Source organism: Pygoscelis adeliae, unplaced genomic scaffold (genome assembly GCF_000699105.1).
Source record: "Pygoscelis adeliae isolate BGI_AS28 unplaced genomic scaffold, ASM69910v1 Scaffold26, whole genome shotgun sequence".
Lineage (NCBI taxonomy): Eukaryota > Metazoa > Chordata > Aves > Sphenisciformes > Spheniscidae > Pygoscelis > Pygoscelis adeliae.
Window position 1 is genome coordinate 7,939,693 of NW_008825104.1, and position 10,075 is coordinate 7,949,767.

Here is a 10,075-nt window from a genome sequence, read left to right on the forward strand (position 1 = left end):
ATGCCAAATGCCAAAGTAGTATTTACCTAGACTGTTGTCATTGGGATGGGTAGTGAAAGGATATTTTTCTTTGTTCAGGGGGGTTACTTTGTTTTGATAGCATTTTCTCAATATATCAAAACTATATTATAAACTGTGCACATAAATTACTCATTTAATACATGGAAATACTTCTAGAATTCAACAGAAAGAAGATAGAACCCCCAGCAAATCCATCTGAAAATTACCAACATTGCTTAATTACTTACTATATATTTGTTCGGCACCTGCCACAATAGAACTCAGCATGGCCATTAGGTCATTAGGAGCTACTTTGACGATATCTAGTAATTACATTCAAAGGGAGAATACACAAACATCTTGCTCACCATAATTAATTGCAAAATATAGTAATTTCATAGTAGCCACAGCTGAAGGAGGGAGGCCTATTGTACTTGGTGCCATATTGAGACAGAATGCTTCTCCTAAAAATCCCATCTCAAGCTGGGAACCATCAATGAGCAAAATCCTACAAGTATTGTCATCTAATAAAATAGAACCATTAAATCAAGTGATGGACACCTGTGACTCTATTTTAACAGTCTGTTGCAGTCTGAAAATAAGGCTCAGGATTAGCAGTTTGATAAAATCAGCCAAATTTGTATTCTCCTCAGAAACGGAGGTGATACTAGGTAATGTTTTCATCTTCATTTCTTTTGTTGACTAAAATACATGTGATTCAAATCTTAACAGAAAATTAAAATTTCAAAAGGTAAAGGAGATTGAAATTGTTAGCAGTGAAAAACATTAAAACTGAAGTTTTAAGGGATGGCAAAAGTGGTATGCACTGGCACTCTCAAAAGAACATGAAGATTAACATAAGGATTTTTACGTTATATCGTTGAGTCTGGTCAGCACATAACATCCACAAGAGCAAACTTAAATATTGGCAGGGAGATGATTGGTAGGTGACCCACTAGCTATTTTTGGCTTTAGCTGCTGTGATTATTTTGATATAGAATTAAGGAAGCCAATTCTTGTGAATCGAAGGGGTTTGAAAGGCATAATATGATATTAAATATATGAAGGAGTATTTCTGACAGACTGAGTGTTCAGAAGTGTTTTGCCAGCACCAGTGCAAGCACCAGTGCCATTTTTAGGATTTTTTTTTTTATTTGAGACAGTTTCTTCTATTTGGGGGGAACAGGTTTCTAGGGAGGGTTAATAGCTTACATTTGACTGACTGATGTGATAAAAAAAAAATCAAGCAGTGTTTCAGAAGGCTGACCTTCTTTAAAAACAGGCATCATCAGACTGCAGACAACATCCCAATATCATGATATAAATGGCTTAAGTATTTGCGAGAACAAGACCGAGACAGAGACTTTATTCAGGCATGTTGCTATACTTACTTACTTCATCTTCACCCACAGCAGTATTTTCATCAATGATAGGAATTTTCACTGATTTTTGGGCATCAGAAAGCATATTCTACATGTGCCACCCCAAGGTTAATTGACTTTTAGATAGTTGTCTAATGAAATCTCTTTTTTTGCGTGAGATATATCAATGACACTTTAATCATGTATGTTAACTCCAACCATTGTCTCACCATCAAATGTCTCCAAAATATCCTCCAAAATACAGAGTTCACCTGGTATTATCTGCATTCTGGAGATATTTTTTCCAAGGAAAATAATGCGTGGTGGCAGAGACCACTAATGCAAATTGGTTAAAAAGCATATATTCATCTTTTTGTATGTTTTCAAAAGGACATCAGGTTTGTGATAACAGAACAGTCAAAATGACTGGCACATTGTTTTTTCTCTGATTTTTCTGGGAATTAATAACTTATCATTTGGTAGATGCTTTTGGCAGGCTTCAAAAGAGATTGGAAGCTACTGAAAGAAATGGGGAAACATAGCATTTATAATCAGATCTTCCCAAGAGCAACTACTACTAGTAAAAATGGGTATTTTTCTTTGGTAGAGGTATTATTTCCCCATTACTCCTCCCCAAAGAGCCTTCCTTGCTCTGGCATACATTGTTCTAGACATTCACCTGAAGTATCTTTGGTGCATTTGTTGTTACTGTTTCTGTAGTCACCATTTTACATCTGGTATAATTAGCTGTCGGCTCATTACCAGTAGTATTTACCTTGAAAAGAACTTGTAGTAGCTTAAAAAGATGAAAGTGGATGTTATTGCTTGTTTTGTATGTTGACCTGTATGTCAACTTACAAACTATTCATTGCCCAGGACCCCACTGTTAGTAGGAGTGTCATGTGGTAGCAATGTGTTTGCCGAAGTATAGTAATTGTGTAGTTTCGAAAAAGCTCTAAGGGAGCAAAGTTTAAGAAAGTGAGGTCCAATATTTGACCAACATTTGAAATAATGAATGTATGAATATATGCTTATAAACATTTGCGCGCACAGATATCAGTTAAATAAAAATCTTACATTCTAATGCAAAGATGTGATAAGGGTTGGCACTCAGGTTTCTCCTTTTTGTAACAGGTTGAGAAAGTAATTTTTCCCCTCTTCTAGATCAGGCAGGATCTTTCATTCAGTTAACTCTTCAGGGCATACTGGGATGCTCTTCTACAGGTTACTAAAGATTATGACTTGCTCTAAACTATAGAGGTATACCAAACCTGGCCTGAGAATCAAGAGCTGTCCACACAAAGCAGCATTGAGTTAAGAACTGGTATTTACCAGGCTAAATTTAGCTTCTGCTGAGCTGTGTGACTGTGGCTAGACTGTCAAAGGTTCCCGAGCTAGCTTCTTTAAAGTTAGCATGATGATTGCTAGTACTGGTGCTGAATATGAGCAGACATGTATACTCGAGGGTTTCTCAAGCATCATTTCAGTAGGCTTTCACTGTGAAATGTGCTTTCCATTTCTGTTATTGTAATTTGTTTAAAAGTTACCTTTAAAAGTGCCTTAGTAGGAGATAACTGAACTTTAGGTGAGGCCTTGTTTCTGAATGATTTTTGTCAGAATTTACCCTGTGGCATGGCAAGTGCTTTCAAGGGGTTATACTTCAAAAAATATAAGAAACTTGAAGAATAACTCTTCTTTTGGCACCTCTTGGTATCTAGTGTGTCTCTTTATTTTAAACACAAACTGTAATGTGTGTCAGTAATGGATGCTCCAGGTGGGGATTTAGTGACTCTTATTGGCTCTGCCAAGTTTCATGTGTAAAGTATATACAGATTTGAATGGGCTGTGATTGCCCTCTGCAGCATGTCTGACATAACTTTAGTATTTATATCACACTAAAAAAACAGAACAAATAAATACACAACGCTTTCTTTGACTATTAGCTGTCCTAGGCTGTCCAGAAGTCACAGATTTTTCCGTGAATAGAAAAAGACCATGACGAGGCATCAATAATGTGCAATGAACCTCTTTCATTCCAGAATATTGATGGGGGAAAAAGCCCAAAACAGATCCTTGAAAGGGTGGATTCCCCTTTTCCTCAACCAAACTAAACCAAATGAAACCCAGGAAAGATGATGATTTTTATGGGTTGGCCTAGGGCACTTTATAGCTCAATACAGGTAGCACTACAACCATAGTTGTTTTTTAAGGGCTAGATGCTGGCCATCCTTTTCCTCATTATAAAGGTAGGCAGGAGAACAGTGAGCCATAGGACGTCAAACAGAGCCTCTTCTCAAACTTCTAGAATTGATACTGAAATCACAGATCTCTTCTGGACTGCTTTTATTGCAGAAATATACCTGACTTTCAGTGAGATATACTAATTCTCTTCCTTATTCTGCAGCCTAGTGACAGACCCTTACTTCTTCAGGGAAATAAAGGTACATTTGACTTCATCTTTGGCTGAATGTTTTTACCTTTTGGCTGTTCCTCTCCCATCTATTGAAGTCAACTACCTGAAATGAAGAAAGAGGCAGACAAGAAGGGGATGAGGGGATAGAGAAAGAATAGGAATAATAGTACTGCAGCTTGGAATGAAGAGACACAGAGGAGACACCTGTCTAGCAGTCCACCCAAGAAGGCTTCCAGAAGTTGCCAGCTGCCTTATGGATATGAGTGTGTAGCTAAATGCTAATACTAATGCTAATTAATGCTAATTTAGCATTAACATTCTTAAAAGCTTATGGTGGCCTTGAACCCCTCCTTTGGAGAATTCAAATCCCAGGGCACAGCATATCAAAACCTAGATAAACAAATCAATTTGATAATTTCTTTCATATAATTTAAACTTTTGATCTGGTACCATCTTTACATTAAGGATGAGTGCACTGCTTACTGCTCTTTCGGAACCTGACTTGGATTCATTACACTGAGCCCTAATCCTTCTTGCATTCAAATAGAGTTGTATCAGTAATCAAAACAGAAGGATGGTAAAATAGAAATAGCACATATGGTAATAAATCCCATGAAAAGAACACAGGCTGTAGCATAAATCTACCATCTGCTTTAAGATTTACAGACTCCCTTTTTGCTTACTAGATGACGGATAGATTACTCACCCTGTTAGCCCACGCTGAAAGGGATTTTTCCACTGTCTAGTAATAAAATTAGCTGGCCTGAAATTTGCCTCGTACCTAGGCTTGCCCGTCTGAATCTCCTCAGTGTATGGAAGAAGTCTAAGGTGTTAGTTCTAGAAAACAATCTCCCTTCCCGCAAACAGAGGTGTTACTCAAAAGTCATTGTAACAGCTAGTGATTTCTCAAAGTGTGGTGATAGGGAGGGGCAAAAGTTTCTACTAATAAGGCCAATCCGCTGTAAACCCACATTTGCAATTTAGAAAGGCAACAGAATGAGAGCACAGCACTGTCTTCTTTAGCTAATACTTCACCTTGCCATGGCTGTTTTTTGCAATTAGGAAGTCTGCACAGTGGGGCCCTTTTGTTCTAGGTGTTATCCGCAACCTAATTTAGTTGCTTCTACGTATAAGTAAGATTTACCTCTGTGCAAAAAGAGGTCAATTCAGTGCTTTGTACTTTCCAAAACTTCAGTTAAAAGCCCTTACTTCTGAGCTGGAGTTTGATGCAGCAGAGCAAGACTGGAAGAAAGCTATTTTCCACCTCTTCAGAAGTGGCAGCGATTTGCTTGCCTTCCACAGAAGCCTGCTCCAGGCCTGTGCATTTGCTGCCAGGACTACTGGAAACGTGGAGGAATCTCAGTTCCTGTAGAAGGAATCTGAATCAGTATCTCCAAAGCTTAACTCTTCTGTCTCTACCCTCTGCTAACTGTGATCAATTAACTGGAGGACAGGAGTCCCCAGTGGTGAGCAGGTACAATGGTGTAACATCTACACTGCCAGTTCTGGAACTGGCAGTTGTGCTCTTAGTGAGGCATAACACCCTCAAACCCTGATGCTTTGTTGTTGTCCTGGAATGTCATTTCAGATTGATTTTTCACCTCTGAATATAACATAATTGACAGTATTGGTATTTGAAATGTCTACATTTGACTCCAGAGATAAGACCTCAGACGTAAATGAGGCACTTAACTCTTTTCTCTGAACTCTTGTTCCACATCACTGATCTGCATTCTCATTTGGATCACACATAGGTTTCAAGCACAGAGCCACAGCTACAGATAGAGGGGGTACAATCTGAAAAGCCCGATCTGCAAAGCTGCTAAGCACACAAAATTTAAGCAAGTCCTGATAGAAATCTTAGAAACTCAGAAAACATAGGGAAATCTGTTCACCTTCAGTAAGAAAACAGAAAACCAAAACTAAATAGAAAAGAGAAAGAGAGAAGGTTTAGGTACTAGGTAGAATTTTAAGACATATTAAAAATACACAGATAGACCATTAATCTGTTTGGTTGAACTGCATTTCCATAACATTTTATGCTTATCTTTCTTAGAGTGTTTTCTCATTGGTTGAGAAGTGTTGTACACTTCCAAACTGAAAGCATCTTAAGTAAGGCAGTATTTCATTTGTTCTTCTGCCTCCTTGAAGGTTTCTGCTAGAAAGCTCATTTGTTCTACTTTTTCCTTGTTTGAGAATTCTCAGGCTCCTATGAAACTAGGAGACAGTCTAGAAGGTGGATGGGAATAAAAATTTTCCATTCTGAGAACATCCTTTTCATCTCTAAGATACTTTTTTTAAAATGCAACTTTAGCAGTAATGCCCCAAATGCTTTTAACTTCTAGATAAGCAGCAAGGGCATGGATCATAAACACATACTTAAGTCAGTTAGCTTTCTCTAATATCAGCCATTTTCTTTTGGTCAGAATTTCTTTGAGAATTCAGGATGCTTCAGATTAGGCTTTTTTCCTCTTCTGTCTTCTGTGAATTTTGAGGAAACTCTGGAGAACTTTTGTTGCATCAGAGACTGGCTGGCTCTCTGGAACTCTTGACAAGTGTGAATAGGAAAGTTGGAAAAAGACTCTTGATACTGTTTACCATGTAGCTATTATTATTGTTGCACAGAAATGGTGGGGAATTGCTCATACAAGGGTTAAAATTATATATATCACTTTCTTGCAGAGAAAAACAACAAGCAATTCCATTTTTCTTTCAGTGTGATGACTACCTAACTCAAGCCCTTGACTTAATCATTGTCATTCTGTTACAGGAAGTAGATGTAGCCATTACACTTCATGTACACAGACACTTGCATCACTGCCTAGTTTATACCAACACTTAACCAAACAAACTACCTCAAATAGTTCTAAGGGGCAAAAGAACCTCACTGTTATCATCAACTGTCTTTTTGAAACCTACTAGTAAATCGAACAGTGCAAGGGAACACTCCTGAGCACTGAAATTCAATTGTACATGCTGTGAAATTTTTAGTGTGGTTCCTAAATATATGTGGCATATTTTTGTGCCTAAATATGTGTGGCATATTTTTGGCCCATGCGAGCTTGCACTGTTCCAAACAATTTCCAAGCCCAGTTTGTGATATATTACGGGATCATTTCCACTAGGCAGTTTGTATTTGCCCATGCTGCTTTAGAGGCTAAGATAATGTAGTAGTTTGGAAGTGAGCTGTTCTCTCCTAGTTGGCGTCAGCAAACTGGTACTCAGGCACAATTAACTAAACTTACAGTATATCAAGTGACACAAGAGAGACTATATAATTTTGTTCATTGGAGTAATGAAGGCCTAGTAACAATCTCACTTTGTAAGGTTCATTTACTCTCCCTTTCAGAGTAGCCATCCAGAATGACCTTGGCTCCTTGACATCTGGCTGAGCATCCTAAGACCAGCTGATACATGAATCTGCTTACCTCCTTCCCTCAAATCTCAACCAGAAGTGCTGATGGTCACTGTAACAAAATCTTTGCATACTAATGCACAGAAAGTGTTGCCAGCTCTCAGTCACAGGATTTACTAGTGTGAAAGCATTGATCCTGCTTCTTAAAATGCATCTGTGAGTGCATCTTCTCACTCAAAGTAGGCAATAAAAAACAAGCTAAAAGTGCAAATGCACACTAAAAATAATAGACAATATATATTATTGCAGGAAACTTTGTTAGGTGTTATATGAGATAAGAAAGAAATCCCAATGACATAAACCAGGCAGAGCACAAGCTATGTTTCTGAATATGACTCTAAAACAGGTGCCTGCTCTGCATGTACCCGTCCAGTTTCGGCCAACTAGTACAGATGCTAAAAGCGCAGACTACTCTGACTTAAGGTACTCTGAGAAGATAATTTAGATTTACTTGAAAACAATTGCTAGTACACTGATGTAGCTGAATGAAAATAATTAACTCATATTCTCAAGGGCAATTTCCTATTTGTTTAAATATAAAGATATCAAAGAAACTCTTGAACACATAGAAGGCAAGAGATTTAATTGTTAATCACACCTATTTAAGTTAAATAGATTCTGCGGAAGTCTGAGATAAGTAGTCAAACATTTCATGTCCTCACTAGTGATGGAAATGGAATTCCCTCTTTAAGACCAATTGAAATGTATTTTGCCTCAAATCCTAAATGGCACTGAAGCACTGACTGAAGTCTGGAGTTTCATATCATAATTGCTAATTGTTAAGGCATCCTTTATCCATTATCCTGATGTCTTCCTACATTCTGGAGCAGTCTCATTCTTCTTCCCGGATAACACAGTATTCTGTACTACGTCTGTGGTGCTGCAGATTCTAGCTGAAAGAATCAAAGAGCCAAATAACAAAGGTACAGATTCAAGAGTAGCTGAAAGTTTATTGCTACAAATGGGGGAAGATCTGGAAGTATTTCTGAACAGTATTTCTTACTCTTGTCTGGAAAACAGTTTTGAAGACTTCAGTAATTTCAAGGATTATCTGTTCGAAGATTTCAGTTTCAAAGTTCTCTTTCCTTCCCTCTAAAGGTCATTAATATAAGGTATAAATAAATCTTGAATGGGGATTGCATACTAGTGTAGTGTCTGTCCATTGACAATATCTGGGTTAGCTTTTAAGCTGCTTATTATTTTTAAAGCTGTGCATATTTCCTTCATGCACCTTATAACTAAAATCATGCTAAAATTGCACAGGGATGAGATATTAGAACAGCTGTGCAATACAATTAATTGCTTGTGGATTTGATAGAAGGGGAGGCAAAAATGCAGCGATTCTTCTGACTGCAAGTCATGTATTCCACAAATTATAATGAACAGCTCAGAAAAAATGTACAGCCACTTTGCTTAAACAGCCTTGTTTTTTCCACAGATGCATTTGTTATCTTTTCTCAGTTGTATATTTCCATCATTTCCAGGCTAGTGTACCCTGGACAGAAGCTATGAGCAAAAGCAGTTGGAGTTACAGATAGAAAAGTCTTCCGAGATTTGGAGCATAAGGGGAGTTCTGTTGCTCCTTCTCCTTGTGTAAAGTGTGCTGCATAGCTCTGGAGATATGCGCAGGAAGCTGACTGATCATCACAGGTTCAAAGCATTAGTAAGAAAAGTGAGAATCCCCAAACTAAGAACTTTCAGTCTGAACGTACAGAAAAGACAGTGTATGAGGAAAAGGAATGCAGTATGTCACAAATGCTAACTTCTGTATATGGCTGTATGGACTATAAATGATAATAAGAAGGCTAGAAAGTTTGTCTCACTGTTGATTTTCACTGAACTCTTGACAGCTGAGCTTGGGCATTATGACTTTTTTATTACACGTTTTTTGTTACATGCCATCCATGGGAGTCAGGCTGTATATATGGTCTATGAAGTCTAATAAAAACGAAACCAAACATCCTTCCTTGCTTTTTAAATAACGAAACACTAGCTTAGCAGAATCCTAATAATTGTGCACTTCACTCTAATACAGAGCAGCAACAAGAGCAGGCATTTAACAATAGTAGTATTTTGATGACTCTGTTGGAGTTGAGCTGTGCCTTTGTGTATGAATTCTGATATTTTTGATTTTTTTTATTTCTGATTTGCAGAGTGGATCTTTCAGGCAGTTAAATCAAGGTACTACATTATGGCCACAAAACAAGCTGAGCAATAGAGATACATGCGAGACATTATTCAGAGGACACACCGGAATAACAATAAACCAGATTTTGTGTTACAGCCTTGACTTGGAACTATCTGTCTTATCTAACAATTCCTTTGAAGATCAGATTTACTGATGAAGTCACAGGTAAAAAAAAATCCCTTCTCGCCAGTTTGCTTACAGTCCCAGTGTGTTGGCATTGAAGTGCCCTTTTTGTTATTCCGTTTAAGAGATTATCTGTGAGGACCAGAGTTCATATTTTCCAAATGTCCCATCAATGTTGCTAATTTCTGACAAAGTAACTGTGAAGGATAAAGAAAAGTATTGTAGAATGAAACAAATAATTTGAAGAATAATCTATAGGTGATGTAACTGGCAAAAATGGCAACATCCAAAATGAAAAATGGTGTGAGAAACTATCAACAATCTGTCAGTTTATATCAGTTAATTATAAATGCTTCTCTGTATCAATACCAACTTATTTTTTAATAGGAAAAGCAAGAGGTAGGTGCTTCATTGTTAAACATGTTCAGATTTCTCTTCTTCATCCTCATCTGATGGAGTTTTGTTCCTTTTTCTGCTTCTGCAGATTTCACCCGGTCTTATGGTAAAGAGCTGTAGACAATAAAGTGGGCAGCCCTTTTGGACTCTGAACATCATTCATTTCTCCTAGCTGAGCG